The sequence below is a fragment of the Rutidosis leptorrhynchoides genome, chromosome 8 (assembly GCF_046630445.1).
Source record: "Rutidosis leptorrhynchoides isolate AG116_Rl617_1_P2 chromosome 8, CSIRO_AGI_Rlap_v1, whole genome shotgun sequence".
NCBI classification, from domain to species: Eukaryota; Viridiplantae; Streptophyta; class Magnoliopsida; order Asterales; family Asteraceae; genus Rutidosis; species Rutidosis leptorrhynchoides.
The window spans coordinates 6007033-6024269 of NC_092340.1; the positions used below are offsets into that span (position 1 = coordinate 6007033).

General features: G+C 32.1%; 1 pseudogene; it reads left to right on the forward strand.

The window, feature by feature from the left end:
• Nucleotides 1-15368: 15368 nt before the first annotated feature.
• On the forward strand, nt 15369-16890 carry LOC139862147 (F-box/LRR-repeat protein At3g48880-like; annotated as a pseudogene).
• The last annotated feature ends 347 nt before the right edge of the window (nt 16891-17237 follow it).

Below are 17237 nucleotides of genomic sequence, written 5' to 3' on the forward strand. Positions count from 1 at the left end.
GAAGTCTTCAACAACTGGTTCCATTGCGAGGTACATACCTCTATATGTCTTGAATGACTCCATGTAATATATTTAAAATGAGCAAATGCACAGCGAAAGACTTAATTCGTACCTGAGAATAAACATGCTTAAAAGTTTCAACCAAAAGGTTGGTGAGTTCATAGGTTTATCATAACAATCATTTCAATATATTAATAGACCACAAGATTTCCATTTATAAATATATGTACACTCGCAAGTGTATAAAAGTATTCTATAAGTTTTTGAGCTCTTCGGTAACCATACTTAACAATTAATGTGGCATATTCCCTTTATTATGAAATCTCCCTACACTGTACCAAGTGTAGTAAAAACGAAGTACTATGCAACCGTTTATGATACTAGAGCGACTAACCCGGTTGGGGTGGTCAAACCCGATAGATCTATCAATAGGATTCGCGCTTACATGTTCTTCCAACATGTAAATATTAGTTACCAAGCTATTAGGGAAGATATGCAAGGTGGTACAACTCAACGTAGAATATATTTTAAGTACTTGTGTCTATTTCGTCAAACATAGAAGCAGCGCATGTATTCTCAGCCCAAAAATATATATTGCAAATGCAATTAAAAAGGGAGCAAATGAAACTCACCATACTGTATTTTGTAGTAAAAATACATATGACGAAACTGAACAATGCTAGGTTGACCTCGGATTTACGAACCTATATCAATTATATATATTAACTCATGTAATCATAATTGAATTAATATTAATATTAGTAGTACATATTGTTTCAATGGTTATATATATATTTCTATATATATACTTTTATATATGTTAAGTATTTTTAATAACTAATTTATTGTAGTAATAATAATAATATTAATAGTAATATTGATAATAATAATAATAATAATATAGTTATTATAATAATAATTATGATACTAGTAATTATAAAAATGATAGTAATATTAGTAATTTTAATAAAAATGATAGTTTTACAAATAATGATAAAGTAAAAGTAAAAAAAAAATAGTTTTAGCAAAAATAATATTTTTAATAATAATAATAATAACAAAAATGATAATTTTAATAGGAATGATACTTTTAATATTAATAGTAGTTTTTGAATAAAAAAATGATCAGTTTAATAATAATGATAATAAAAATAATAATTTTGATAATAATACTTAATACTTAATAATAATATTAATAATAATCATAATAATTAATAACAATAAATATAATAATAATAATTATAATAATACTACCTTTAAGAAAAGTGTATGTGTTTATCGATGGTGAGCAGACAACGAAACAGAAGCGAGCCACATCATTCGATCATCATTATGTTATCATTTGGTTTCCATTTTCTATTATTACCTTTATAAATCACGTTTCATCATCATTTATCTATTTTATCATCTATAATCCGTATCATCATCATCATCATTTTTATCGTCTTGATCGCCATCATAATCATATAACATCATCATCGTTCATCAAAAATGTTATCCTAATCATCTACCGAAAATAGAAGTCCATGCATAGGAATATGTTTAGCCCAAATTAATAACTCAATTCATTGTATGGCAGCCCGATTAGAAGAGTATAAAAGGCCCCATATTACACGTTTTAGTGGCCCAATTTAATCACTCAATGTATTAGATTTACCGATGTTGTGATCAAGATCCTATCGATAAAAGGTTTTGTAAAAAAAAATAACAAGAAAGAGAGGCAAGTAGTAGTCCCCATCGACCCCTCCACTGTCATTCGGTTTCAATATAATAATCGTGCTCACATGGAACCTTCATTATCAAATTTCCATTAATAACTAATCATTATCACCTTTGTTTGTGTATTATTATCATTCGACTGAAACTAAATAGGAGAACACAGCAATCATCGTGGGTTTCACTTAAACTTATTCAAATGGGAATCAGAAATGAGTAGTAGTAAACGGGGTGGTGGTTGTTCGTTTAAAATAGAAAACCGAAACAGTAAGTACTAAAAGAAAAAATGATAGTGGTAGGGTTATAGGGCGATGGTGGTGCTCACGGTGGTTGTTATCGTAGTTGATGGAGAAACAACTATTAGGAGTGAGAGAGAGGATAAGAGAGAGTGGTGGTAGTGTATGGTGGTGGTTCATGGTGATTGAGGGTGGTTTCCATTTGTATATGATGAAGTTGTGATCGAAACAAAAGAAACCGAATAGTAGGTTGTTCAAACAATAGAAATCCTAAGTGGGTTTCGGTAGTGGTAACCGTTTGATGGAAAGATTATAACGACAGCGAGATAGATGGTGAAGTGGTGACGTTGGTAGTCGAAAGGGAAAAAAAACATGAAAGATCGAAGTACTAGTAATGAATCTTTATCATCCAGGTTACACCATCGTCTTTCATCATCATTTTTATTCGACTTATAACAGAAAAGAAGAATGGAGTAGCAATAGTTTGAATGGTTCGATGAAACCCATTGGTGATTTGAGTGGGTGATGGTTCACGGCCCAAAACAAAAGAGAAGAAAGAGAATTAACGATTTTGCTATGGTTGTGTAACGGTGGTTGTGGGTGTTGAAAACTTCATGACATAAATTGAAATAGTTTATAAGACCATTCCCATTCATGACACCGTCATGGGCATTTCCTCAGCGCCACATCAGCTTTCTCTCCCCACCTTATTCAACACTTCCTCCCATAACACTCCCATAACACACCACTACTAACCATGACATACTCCATTCTCATTACATACCCCACAAAATTAATTAAATAAATAAATGTACAACTTCAATAACAATATGTACAAGTTTGTTAAGCAAAATAAAGAAGAAAGAGAAGGTTATCCGTCCTGGAATGTGCTTGTGGAAGAAAAAAAGTATGGCGAGGGCAGTGAGGGCGATGGAGGGCGATGGAGGGCATGGACAACGCCATTGGAGCCCTCGAGGAAATGGGTGTATGACATAGGTGAGGGCGGACTGATGGGAATGGTCTAATGAAATTAGGACTTGATTAATTGGGTAACGCTGCTTTCACAGAAGTGGGTTTTGTTGTTTTTCATTCTCAAGCATACCATATCTATATATATAAGATCCATGTTTTCTTTTCTTTCTTTGTAAGTGGAAAATGACAACAATACAGTAATATTTATAATTCAATTATGCCACAATAATACTCCACTTGCAATATTAACATTAGAAACGTGTAATTCAAATAAATATCTTGCCGACGGTTTTACACGGGTGATGATTCGTAGTCCGTTGCTAATCAGTGGCGGATAAAAGGTACTCAGATAAATTCCAAATTTTTACCTTAATTATATTTATTTATTTCAGTCATTATGGTATAAAATTCGATCATTAACTAACAAATAAAAATTACATTAATTATTTACTCCCAACCCTAAGTCAAATATAAAAAGTGTTAAAATTTAACAACTAGATCCTAAATACATTTTTAGTAAGCCTAAAATTTATAGAACTCATTTTCGGATCACCGTTTATTTTAAAATCATATAAGTTCGAATTAAACTTGTTTAATATCAATTGGAACATCAAATGAGTATTACAGTCATTTAATATTTATTTTTAATATTCTTTATATATATATATATATATATATATATATATATATATATATATATATATAAATATATATATATGTATTTATTTTAGTAATAATATTATATTCTATTATTATTTTACATAGTTAACTAAAGCATATAGTATTTTAAATTTAGACTTCAAATATATACATATCTATATATATTGAAATATATATTTATCTATTTACAAATAGTTGTTCGTGAATCATCGAAACTAGTCAAAGGTCAATTGAATATATGACACAGTTCAAAATTTTTGAGACCCAACATTACAGACTTTGCTTATCGTGTTGGAAACATATAGAGATTAAGTTTAAATTTGATCGGAAATTTTTGGGTCGTCACAGTACCTACCCGTTAAAGAAATTTCGTCCCGAAATTTGATTGGGATGGTCATGGTTGACAATAAGTATGTTTTCATGACACATACGAGCTAGAAATTAGAGTTTTATCATTATTGAGTAATTTCAATAAAATAATTCGATTATTCGAAGCGTACGAGTGAAGCTATCACAAAAGAGTGAAATGAGAAAATAAAGTTTTGTCATATCTTTTGACGTAGATAGGGTTGATTTCCGGAGTTCAAGGGATTTAGAGAAAATCTTCGTAATAAGATTTGATTCTTCGGAAATTAAGGAAATTAAGATCTTTTTTGATTAAATACGATGATCTGTCTCGGTTGCTTTGTCTGATATTTCGCTATAAATCCACCCTCTTCGTTTCCTTTATATTTTGGAGTTCCATCCTCTTGTTTTCTCTTCCCGACTTTAAGTCAAGCGAAAAATGATCCAGAATTCATAGGTATGAAGTTTGGAATGAACATAACTAATGTCCCGAGAGAGGGATTGCAATAGCACGATCTTGATTGGTTAAATTACCAGAATTCAAGAGAAAAGATTATACTATCAAGAAAATATGTTCTTGATATGTTTGGAGATTAGATAGAATGCAAGAGTCGTGTAAAATGGTACATGATGACTTTATGGTCTGTGAATCATCACGTTTCATTAGAAACTCAGCATGACTTACTGTAATATAATCACGTTGATCAAGTGTCATTATATTATACTAACTCATGCATCAGTTCCCAACACTTACTTCAAAACATTCAAATTTTAAGCTCAAAGGTTTATAGAAAATAGAAACTAAATAGTTTCCTTTCTGATGTAACATTGATACCGCGAAGAGATAAATGATTTCAAATAAGAATAGTCATAAAAATATCTTCAGAAATATTGAGGATATTTATAATAGAGGATACAATAATATCTTAGAATTTTAGAATCAATTTGTGATGAAGAAATTCATTCGCGATGACTTAGAGCGATTAAGGAGCAAGGTATTCGCTAAAGATTTCATCAGAATCAGAATCATCGGGATCCTTTATGTACAAGTTTAGTCCTTGTGATTTGTCCACAGCCTCCTTCATAATTTCACATGATCCGCTTTTTGGTACTATAATTTCTATTGAGCGTTTCCAACACTCCATTCTTTATCATCATACTTTTGACGGTTAAGGTTGTTTATGGTTGTCTACCGTTTTTGCTGCTTCATTCAGCTTTCTCAAAACTTGGAGTATTGATTCGTAGACTGGGTGCTTTTCAAAATTTTAGAATGAAAGATCATAATTCTAAGAGATAAATGTTATATCTATACATATAACTATTGATGTAGAAACGTTGCGAGATTCGAAATAATAATTGATGATTTCTGATAGTTGGTATGGCAATTATTGTTACGAGATGCAGATGAGCATATGATAGGGTTTCGATAAATATAATGATTTTTCGGAAAGTCAAAGATCAACGAAGTTGTTGGTAAGTTTACTGCTAATGTGGTGGGATTTAAACGCTTTTCCGGTAACAATGATGAAAAGCAACTTTTATATCAAAGTTATAATAAGACTTATTCGAATGAAAGCCGAAGTAGATTTGCTGGAGCTGTGACAAAATTGGCTAATTTGAACAGGAATTGCAAAGTTATTTTCGGTAACAACAACGCCAAAGGAGCTAGCATAGATACGTGTTAAACGTTTACTCAGGTTCCGAGAATTTTCCAGGTGCATAACTATATGCATTAATCTCTTCTTCCGTAGAGGATGTGCGGTTGGTTCATCCTCCCGATTGAGGCGTTTTCAAGAATCATGAAAGGTTTGAACGCAGATTGTAATCGTCAAGATACAAATGAGGTTTAAGATGAAATCAAGTGGCAAACTTGAAGAATTGTTTAGTTTCATATGTTATAATCAGTATTTTAATTCATTTTAATTGTCCAATGTTAGTAGTCCACAGTTGATAGTCCACAGTTAACAGTCCAATAATTCATATATTGCTTAATATATAATATTCGATTTAATTAATACGTATCGTGACCCGTGTACATGTCTCAGACTCGATCACAACTCAAAGTATATATATTATTGTAGAATCAACCTCAACCCTGTATAGCTAACTCAAACATTACTGCATATAGAGTGTCTATGGTTATTCCAAATAATATATATAGATGCGTCGATATGATATGTCAAAACTTTGTTTACGTGTCCCGATATTTAAAGTGCGTAAAATAAATAACAGAAATTAAATGACGATAAATAAAATTGCGAGAATATAAATTGCGATAAATAAATTGCAATAAATAAAATGTAATCAGTTAGCTAGGAACAGTTAGCGTGGATTCTTAACAAAAATTTTCTCATAGTTTATTTGTTTGTTTCTAACAAATTTTATTTTGTCCAATGTTTTCTTCATTATGCTACTTGTTGGATTCTGATAGGTCAAAATCCAAATATGAAATTGAATGAAAATGGTTATTCTGCGATGAATGAATACGTATATCTGTGGATGTAAGTAGGATAGTAAATGACTGTTGAATCAGATTCAAAGATTGTACAGTGTAACTTATTAATGTGAAATCTAAATATTCCTCGGGTATTACCTACCCTTTAAAATATTTTCACCATTAATAGTTTGTACAAAAGAATTTTTAATTACCACCGTTATGAAAATATATATACATATATATTTTCTTCAGATGTAATCATGGATTTAATGAGTAAATATGATATTAGACTCATTTGATTTACCGTTAGAACAATAATATATAATCTCTGAAGCATTAGAGATTACATAATCGCCATGAAGAACGAAGACAATTGATGTAGAACGGTACGTAGAACGATGATGAGGCGTGTGATGTTAAAACTTGGGTTGTTGGTGGTACTGGTATTGATGTTGGTGGTACTGTTGGTGCCGGTGACGTTGCTGAAGCTGGTAAGTATTACACCATGTTCTCCAAATTGATTACTCGAGCGCGAAGCTCGTTGACTTCTTGGATTACTCCGGGATGATTGTCGGTCGGAACGAGCGGATGAATAAGGTTTAGAATTTGAGATAGTATTTAATCGTGACGAGATATTCTGGAAATGAGAGAGAAAATGGTGTTTCGAATAGGCTCGACGGTAAGTGCTTCATGTTCATCGCCAAGAGGTAAATTCGGTCGATGAAAAGGATCATCTTATTCTTGTCTCTAATGATTAAGTAGACTATGAACTCATCAGATGAATTGGGGATGGCTGATTGGTTGATTCATTCTGGTGACGCTGCTTTCAGAGCTTAGGTGAACATCCATGTCGGAATAGCTGTCGGAATAACTATCGGAATAGCTATCGAAATCTGAGGGACTCGAACTGGTTGAGGGATTCATCTCGTACGATCAGATGAAGGATTTTCGATAAGAAATAGGTTATAGGATGTAGATTAGTACTCTGCAATACATAATTTACATATGCATATATAATACTAAAATCCCATAAGTTACGGAGGAATCTACGGAAGCTGTCAGGAAAAGTCTACACTAACAGATACGCTAAGATATGAATTTTGTCTATACACTATTCATGCAGTTAATAAAGTAAGATGTGTCTAGACTAAGAATGATAAGCAGGTAATTTTCTAAGGATGAATAGCAGATGATTTCCGACTAGAAATGATAAGCAAAACTTTTGACATGCAGAAACGGTCGAAGTCCAGACTCACTAATGCATCTAAATAACTATCAGTTAGACACACTAATACAAGACCTGGTTCGCTAAGACCACCGCTCTGATACCAACTGTGATGACCCGTCCTAATCCACCTGGAAGAAGTCTTCAACAACTGGTTCCATTGCGAGGTACAGACCTCTATATGTCTTGAACGACTCCATGTAATATCTTTAAAATGAGCAAATGCACAGCGGAAGACTTAATTGGTACCTGAGAATAAACATGCTTAAAAGTGTCAACCAAAAGGTTGGTGAGTTCATAGGTTTATCATAACAATCATTTCAATATATTAATAGACCACAAGATTTCCATTTATAAATATATGCACACTCGCAAGTGTATAAAAGTATTCTATAAGTTGTTGAGCGCTTCGGTAACCATACTTAACAATTAATGTGGCATATTCTCTTTATTATGAAATCTCCCTACACTGTACCAAGTGTAGTAAAAACGAAGTACTATGCAACCATTTACAATACTAGAGCGACTAGCCCGGTTGGGGTGGTCAAACCCGATAGATCTATCAATAGGATTCGCGCTTACATGTTCTTCCAACATGTAAATATTAGTTACCAAGCTATTAGGGAAGATATGCAAGGTGGTACAACTCAACGTAGAATATATTTTAAGTACTTGTGTCTATTTCGTCAAACATATAAGCAGCGCATGTATTCTCAGCCCAAAAATATATATTGCAAATGCAATTAAAAAGGGAGCAAATGAAACTCACCATACTGTATTTTGTAGTAAAAATACATTTGACGAAACTGAACAATGCTAGGTTGACCTCGGATTTACGAACCTATATCAATTATATATATTAACTCATGTAATCATAATTGAATTAATATTAGTATTAGTAATACATATTGTTTCAATGGTTATATATATATATTTCTATATATATACTTTTATATATGTTAAGTATTTTTAATAACTAATTTATTGTAGTAATAATAATAATATTAATAGTAATATTGATAATAATAATAATAATAATATAGTTATTATAATAATAATTATGATACTAGTAATTATAAAAATGATAGTAATATTAGTAATTTTAATAAAAATGATAGTTTTACAATAATGATAAAGTAAAAGTAAAAAAAATAGTTTTAGCAAAAATAATATTTTTAATAATAATAATAATAAAAATGATAATTTTAATAGGAATGATACTTTTAATATTAATAGTAGTTTTTGAATAAAAAATGATCCGTTTAATAATAATGATAATAAAAATAATAATTTTGATAATAATATTTAATACTTAATAATAATATTAATAATAATCATAATAATTAATAACAATAAATATAATAATAATTATTATAATAATACTACCTTTAAGAAAAGTGTATGTGTTTATCGATGGTGAGCAGACAACGAAACAGAAGCGAGCCACATCATTCGATCATCATTATGTTATCATTGGGTTTCCATTTTCTATTATTACCTTTATAAATCACGTTTCATCATCATTTATCTATTTTATCATCTATAATCCGTATCATCATCATCATCATCATTTTTATCGTCTTGATCGCCATCATAATCATATAACATCATCATCGTTCATCAAAAATGTTATCCGAATCATCTACCGAAAATAGAAGTCCATGCATAGGAATTTGTTTAGCCCAAATTAATAAATCAATTCATTGTATGGCAGCCCGATTAGAAGAGTATAAAAGGCCCCATATTACACGTTTTAGTGGCCCAATTTAATCACTAAATGTAAAATAACAGGTTTTGTAAAAAAAAAAATAACAGGAAAGAGAGGCTAGTAGTAGTCCCCATCGACCCCCTCCACTATCATTCGGTTTCAATATAATAATCGTGCTCACATGGAACCTTCATTATCAAATTTCTATTAATAACTAATCATTATCACCTTTGTTTGTGTATTATTATCATTCGGCTGAAACTAAACAGGAGAACACATCAATCATCGTGGGTTTCACTTAATCTTGTTCAAATGGGAATCAGAAATGAGTAGTAGTAAACGGGGTGGTGGTTGTTCATTTAAAATAGAAAACCGAACCAGTAAGTACTAAAAGAAAAATGATGGTGGTAGGGTTATAGGGCGATGGTGGTTCAACGGTGGTGCTCACGGTGGTTGTTATCGTAGTTGATGGAGAAACAAATATTAGGAGTGAGAGAGAGGATGAGAGAGAGTGGTGGTAGTGTATGGTGGTGGTTCATGGTGATTGAGGGTGGTTTCCGTTTGCATATGATGAAGTTGTGATCGAAACAAAAGAAACCGAATAGTAGGTTGTTCGAACAATAGAAATCCTTAGTGGGTTTCGGTAGTGGTAACCGTTTGATGGAAAGATTATAACGACAGCGAGATAGATGGTGAAGTGGTGACGTTGGTAGTCGAAAGGGAAAAAAATGAAAGATCGAAGTACTAGTAATGAATCGTTATCATCCTGGTTACACCATCGTCTTTCATCATCATTTTTATTCGACTTATAACAGAAAAGAAGAATGGAGTAGCAATAGTTTGAATGGTTCGATGATACCCGTGGTGGTATGAGTGGGTGATGGTTCACGGCCCAAAACAAAAGAGAAGAAAGAGAATTGACGATTTTGCTATGGTTGTGTAACGGTGGTTGTGGGTGTTGAAAACTTCATGACATAAATTGAAAGAGTTTATAATGAAATTAGGACTTGATTAATTGGGTAACGGAAATGGAACAGAAGTGGGTTTTGTTGTTTTTCAATCTCAAGTATACCATATCTATATATATAAGATCCATATTTTCTTTTCTTTCTTTGTAAGTGGAAAATGACAACAATACGGTAATATTTACAATTCAATTATGGCACAATAATACTCCACTTGTATTATTAACATTAGAAACGTGTAATTCAAATAAATATCTTGCCGACGGTTTTACACGGGTGATGATTCGTAGTCCGTTACTAATCAGTGGCGGATAAAAGGTACTCAGATAAATTCTAAATTTTTACCTTAATTATATTTATTTATTTCAGTCATTATGGTATAAAATTCGGTCATTAACTAACAAATAAAAATTACATTAATTATTTACTCCCAACCCTAAGTCAAATATAAAAAGTATTAAAATTTAACAACTAGATCCTAAATACATTTTTAGTAAGCCTAAAATTTATAGAACTCATTTTCAGATCACCGTTTATTTTAAAATCATATAAGTTTGAATTAAACTTGTTTAATATCAATCGGAACATCAAACGAGTATTACAATCATTTAATATTTATTTTTAATATTCTTTATATATATATATATATATATATATATATATATATATATATATATATATATATATATGTATTTATTTTAGTAATAATATTATATTTTATTATTATTTTACATAGTTAACTAAAGCATATAGTATTTTAAATTTAGACTTCAAATATATACATATACATATCTATATATATTGAAATATATATTTATCTATTTACAAATAGTTGTTCGTGAATCATCGAAACTAGTCAAAGGTCAATTGAATATATGACACAGTTCAAAATTTTTGAGACCCAATATTACAGACTTTGCTTATCGTATTTGAAACATATAGAGATTAAGTTTAAATTTGATCGGAAATTTTCGGGTCGTCACAATTCACATCTTCACTTACTACTGGGTCAGTCTCATTACACTCCAAAAATAGTTGCTTTGTAATTGTTATTTTAGATTTATTATGTTTTTTGGTAATTTTAGATGGCTCATATACAACATCATCAATCACCTTTAAAGAAAATGATATTCTTCCAGAAGGATTCCTAAAGGGGTTAACTTTGGGTTCTAAACCATGTTATATGAAAACTCACACCTCTTTATAATCCTTTACATACTTCAATTAAGAACATATTCATCACTACCTAAATGCTATACACCATAATCCAGATTATAATCCATTGTATTGCTTGGTTTTAAAAAGTGAAAAAGCATCGCACTACGACCATCATGATCGAGACCTTCTACCACTTGACCAAGGTCAATAACGAAAAAAGTGTCAATGTTAATGAAATCAACGCAAGTTACCTTACAGCCACCAGCATATTTCCTTCCTACAGTAAACATACCACCATGATGCAGTTTCATTGTAAATAAAGCTTCGTATACACCTGAAAACACAAAAAAATGTTAAAAATCCTCAATGCAGACCAATTATATCGAATACTGAAAAAATTAAAAAATTGATGAAACTCATACCATATATATATATATATATATATATATATATATATATATATATATATATATATATATATATATATATATATATATATATATAGGGGCAGGATCAATGGAGAAGTAACCAATCAGGGGGAAACGGGGGAAGTAAAAAAAATCGTTTTTAAAAAAACTTTGTTCACGAACATTATAGATTGGATGAAAATATGAACATTTAGAAAAGACACTTCGTGATGAATGTTATTATTTTGGCGGAAAAACGATCTACAAAAATAACATTCAAGATAATATTGTTCGTGAAGAATGTTAACTTTTTTTTCTTCATGTTTTGTGAAGTAAAATTTAGCCCGATTTAGAGTTTAGGGTTTAGGGTTTGGTGTTTTGGGTTTATAACCCAAAACACCAAACCCTAAACCCTAAACCCTAAAATCTAAACCGTTCGTGTTAAAAACTCAATCTAAATCCTAAATCTAAACCCTAAATCTAAATCCTAAACCCTAAATTTCTAAACCCTAATATCTAAATCTTATAAACCCAAATATCTAAACCCTAATATCTAAAACCTCAAAATACGCTCGAAAAACATGATAATTGTTATATATTACTTCTTCGAACGTTTTTCCGCCAAAATAAAAACATTTATCACAAAGTGTCTTTATTAAATGTTCATTTTTTCATCCAATCAAAAAACGAAAAAAAAAAAAATTTGCTTCCCCCCGAATGGTTACTTCCCTCTTGATCCTACCACTATATATATATATATATATATATATATATATATATATATATATATATATATATATATATATATATATATATAGGGTGAGGATCCACTGAGAACCAAAGATGGTAGAGAACCAAGAGAACCATCGAACTGACCTTCAGACTTTCGTCAATCTGCGTGCAGATTGAACTCAATCTGTATGCAGATTGAAACTTTTTTTTTAATAAAAAAAATTCAGTCTGTGTGTTCAACAACTCGATCTTCGTACAGATTGAACCCAAACTGCACGCAGATTGAACAGTCGTTGTTACTTCTCATGAACATAAAATCGAATTTTATGATCTAGATGTTTTCAGCGTATGATTTCTTCATGAAATGTGCTCCAAATCATCAAAAAAACACTCGACATCTGTTGATAACATCTAAATTCAACAGAATCTCACCAATTAATTTGTTGACGAGAAGAACATCACTGTTGACTTTTCGAATTCGAAAGTAAATCTTCGTGTTTGGATCTGTAATGTTGCAGATAGTGTCACGATAAGAATTAGATCATATCTACACTTTTACATTTCCTCAACTCGTGCCAATTTGATCCAGAGACCTACTCAGCTCAAATTTATGAAGAACGAAGAGCATGGATCGAAAATCATTGAATCTGTTGTTGTTGATATAATCTGTTGATGAAAGAGTGTTAGGAATCATGTAAGGATCACAGTTTTGTTCTCAATTTGTGGTTATAATCATCAATTGATGATTATGAAATTTAGGCTTGAGGATGAACGATGAGCATTTAAGTGAAATAACATGGTGCTATGGGTTCTCTCCCTAGTCAAGTTCTCTCAGGATCCTTTCACTATATATATATATATATATATATATATATATATATATATATATATATATATATATATATATATATATATATAGGGGCAGGATCAATGGGGAAGTAACCAATCGGGGGGAAGCGAGGGGAAGCAAATTATTTTTTTTTTGTTGTTTTTTTTGAATTTTTTTTTACGGCATCAAGATCACACGAAAATATGAACATTTAGAAGAGACACTTCGTGATGAATGTTATTATTTAGGCGGGAAAACGATTGACAAAAATAACATTCAAGATAATATTGTTCGTGACGAATATGAACGTTTTTTTTCATGTTTTGTGAAGTAAAATTTAGCCCGATTTAGAGTTTAGGGTTTAGGGTTTGGTGTTTTGGGTTTATTCCATAAACCCAAAACACCAAACCCTAAACCCTAAACCCTAAACCCTAAACCCTAAACCCTAAACTCTAAACCGTTGGTGTTAAAAACTCAATCTAAATCCTAATTCTAAACCCTAAATATCTAAACCCTAATATCTAAACCCTATAAACCCTAATATCTAAACCCTAATATCTAAACCCCAATAGCTAAAACCTCAAAATACGCTCGAAAAACACGATAATTGTTATATATTACTTCTTCGAGCGTTTTCCCGCCAAAATAAAAACATTTATCACAAAGTGTCTCTACTAAATGTTCATATTTTCATCTCATCTATAATGTTCGTGAACATTTTGATATGAACGGGTTTGGTTAAGAAACTGAAAAGAGGAGGAAAAGAAGGGATTCCGAGACCAGGACCCTTTTTCATTACTTCCGCTCGTTGCATACCTTGCTCCACTTACATTTTTGACCGGTTTAATTGTTTTGATCGTATTTATGTAGCACATAGAAAAGTAGGTGAAAAGGGAAGGATTTGACAAAATATCAAATTACCCTCATGTGTTATGCATGTGGAGAAAGAAATCGTAGAAATTAACGTTCAGGGGATGGAGGGATGTTAATTAAAAATTCTTACAATTCAAGGGACGATCTGTGCAAAATTAAAAGCACATGGACTACCCGTAAAAAAAATTAGTAATTTTGGCGAAAATATAAGATATACTTTAGCTATGAGTCCCTAAATTGAAAAAACGAGTTCCGTTACTGCTCATCTACGTACTTCGCCACGGTAAGTAAGTTAACATTCGCTTACGATTCATTGCCGTGCCTGACCTAATCGATCAAGATTATTTTCGCTAAGGTTTTGATATTGAGAATTTTCTGCGGTTTTTACTTTTTAGAGAACCCGTTCTTAGAACGAGGCGAATAGTTAGAGTTTGATATATTTCAGCTTTTGTTTATGAATCTTTTAATTTTGGTTTAACACTAATCCGATGTTCTGTATTATTGTTAATTACTACACAGTATTACTTACAATTCTAGCTGTAATCCAATCCAAGTTCTTATATTATTGTTACCAACGAAGCATTGCTTCAATGGTACCGCGGTTACACTTGTGTACTCGCAGGGCTAGAGGTCTCGGGTTCGAGCCTCGTCACCCGCTCTAGGAATTGAAATATATTCCTTGAAGGTGGCCCAAAGGGAAGGTTTTACCGACCCGCTCCGGGACTAAGATCCGGCCCGCCTGCCCCTCGGGATGGTTAAAGGGTCGGATCCTCAGAGTGTGGTTCGGGTTTCCTGCCCGAAAGCGCGTGTGTGTGTGCAAATGATGACTAGGCTTCGGTCCGGACTGATGCAAGCTTGCCTTTAAAAAAAAAAAAAAAAAGTTCTTATATTATTGTTAATTAATTACTCACTATTTACTACGGAGTACTCCGTATTATTTACTCCGTATTTGCTCATTGTACTATGTTGTATACTTCCAAGGTTTATGAGGAAGAAGAATACAATAAATAAATAAATTTTGTAGTTAAATGCTCATCACCATGTATTACCAGATAGGAAATTGACTAGTGAATATTTGTGTGGTTATTACTTATTATTATAGATCATGAAAGAGGAGGAGGATACAAGGAAGTGGGAGGATTTACCTAACGATGTTCTGGTCAAGATATTTCAAGGGCTTGACATGTTAGATATTTTCTGGTTTGCCACAAAAAATCTGTCGCTCATGGCGTTTTGCTGCTTGCGATCGACTGGTATGGGAAACACTTGATTTGTCAGCGTTTAAATCCGACTACATAAAAACCACAGCAGCACCTTATGTGTACGTGTTTGAACGATCTGATGAACAACTCGCAAAGCTTCTCAAGATTTCTCTAAATCTCAGCCGTGAATGTGTTACTATTTTGATTTTTCATTTTTATGCGTATGTCAGTGACGCTCAGTTGACATATACTGCTGAAAGGTATCATTTTGACCACAATCTTTATCTTTAGTAATGTATAATAAAAGAAATTGAAAATTAGTAATTTATGCTACGTGTTATATACGGAGTATCATTTATTAATCAAAGGGCTATTGATAATGTTAATACACGAAAGTTTCCAAAAAAGGGATTATGACATTTTTCCATTAGAGTTGGCCGTGCATCATGAGCATGTTTGAAGGTAAGATGCATGGGTTGTTCAAGTATCAAATTGGGTAACGTTGGTAACAGTCAAAGTGGGCAGGGTTGACCATAACCTCAGTAGTCTAAATGATTAAGTTTATACTAAATAATCATAACATTATTTATTATTATCTTAAAATTTAATTAATAAAAGGATCTGGGATGTTTTAGCCTTTGTGAAACTTTCAACCTGTTTCCTATTAAGCTACACTATTTGTTCCTGTTGGAAATATATGACTAACGTGGATCAACCTGTTCATAATTATATGGGTCAAAATTGCCACCTTAAGTGCTATCTGAGTTTGACAACTCACTGTTTGTCAATCATCGTGAATGCAGGACCCCAAATCTGAAACGCTTGGTGTTACCTGCATGGAATCGAATAAAGAAAACGGGAATAATAAAATCTATTAGGATGTGGAAGGATCTAGAATCTCTTGCTATGCCAACCATAGCCCATCCACATTATCTCTTTGAAGAAATCTCCAAAAACTGCAAGAAATTTTCTCAACTAAAAATATTTGGCCCGTGTAACATTGCATTCGTGCAGAAGCTCATATCCTTTGTTCCTAACCTCAAAGTTTTAAGCCTTCGGTGCTCGATGCTCCACATGGATGCATTGTCACTCATTTTAAACGGGTTAAAGAATCTAAAGGTGCTTAACATATTTCATTGCTATATTGTGGAAGGCCCTCCTAATTCTAGAAAAGCGGTTGAGAAGCTTGATGATACGGTTATGGAGAAGGGTTCGCGTTTGGGTAAGTTTATTACGTGTAGGGATGACTCGTGCACGATGTGTCAGAAAACAAAGGAAGATGAAGGACCTGTGAGGTGGTACAAGTATGAAGAAGGTCTGTGGAAGGAAGATGAGGTCAAGTCTCTTGCAGTTTGAGAATATAGATGAAGAACGCGATAGATAGTGATGGTACTTATTTAGCAGACAGGCTTCAATATATGATCTTACATTTTTTTGCTTGTTTAGAAGATATTAGAGTGTCGTATACTTGGTTTTTCCTTTCAATTATGGTATATCAAATATATTTGATCTAACTAGTCTATGAAAATCATATACACGCATTGATGGGATGTGTTCGGTGAAATTAACTTGTAGTTGGAGTTGCATTTATGTAGTTGGATTTTAGTAAGTGGTGACCTAGGTTGCTGAACATATTACTGGTGACATGGTCGGTCAGTAAAAGTGCGAAGCTGTAGGTATGTCAGTTAGGAAGTCAGATGGTTTTTAGAGCAGTGCGAGTCGAGGCAAGTTACCACTGTTGGTTTATTTTGGCTAGTAGAAGATATGTTTAT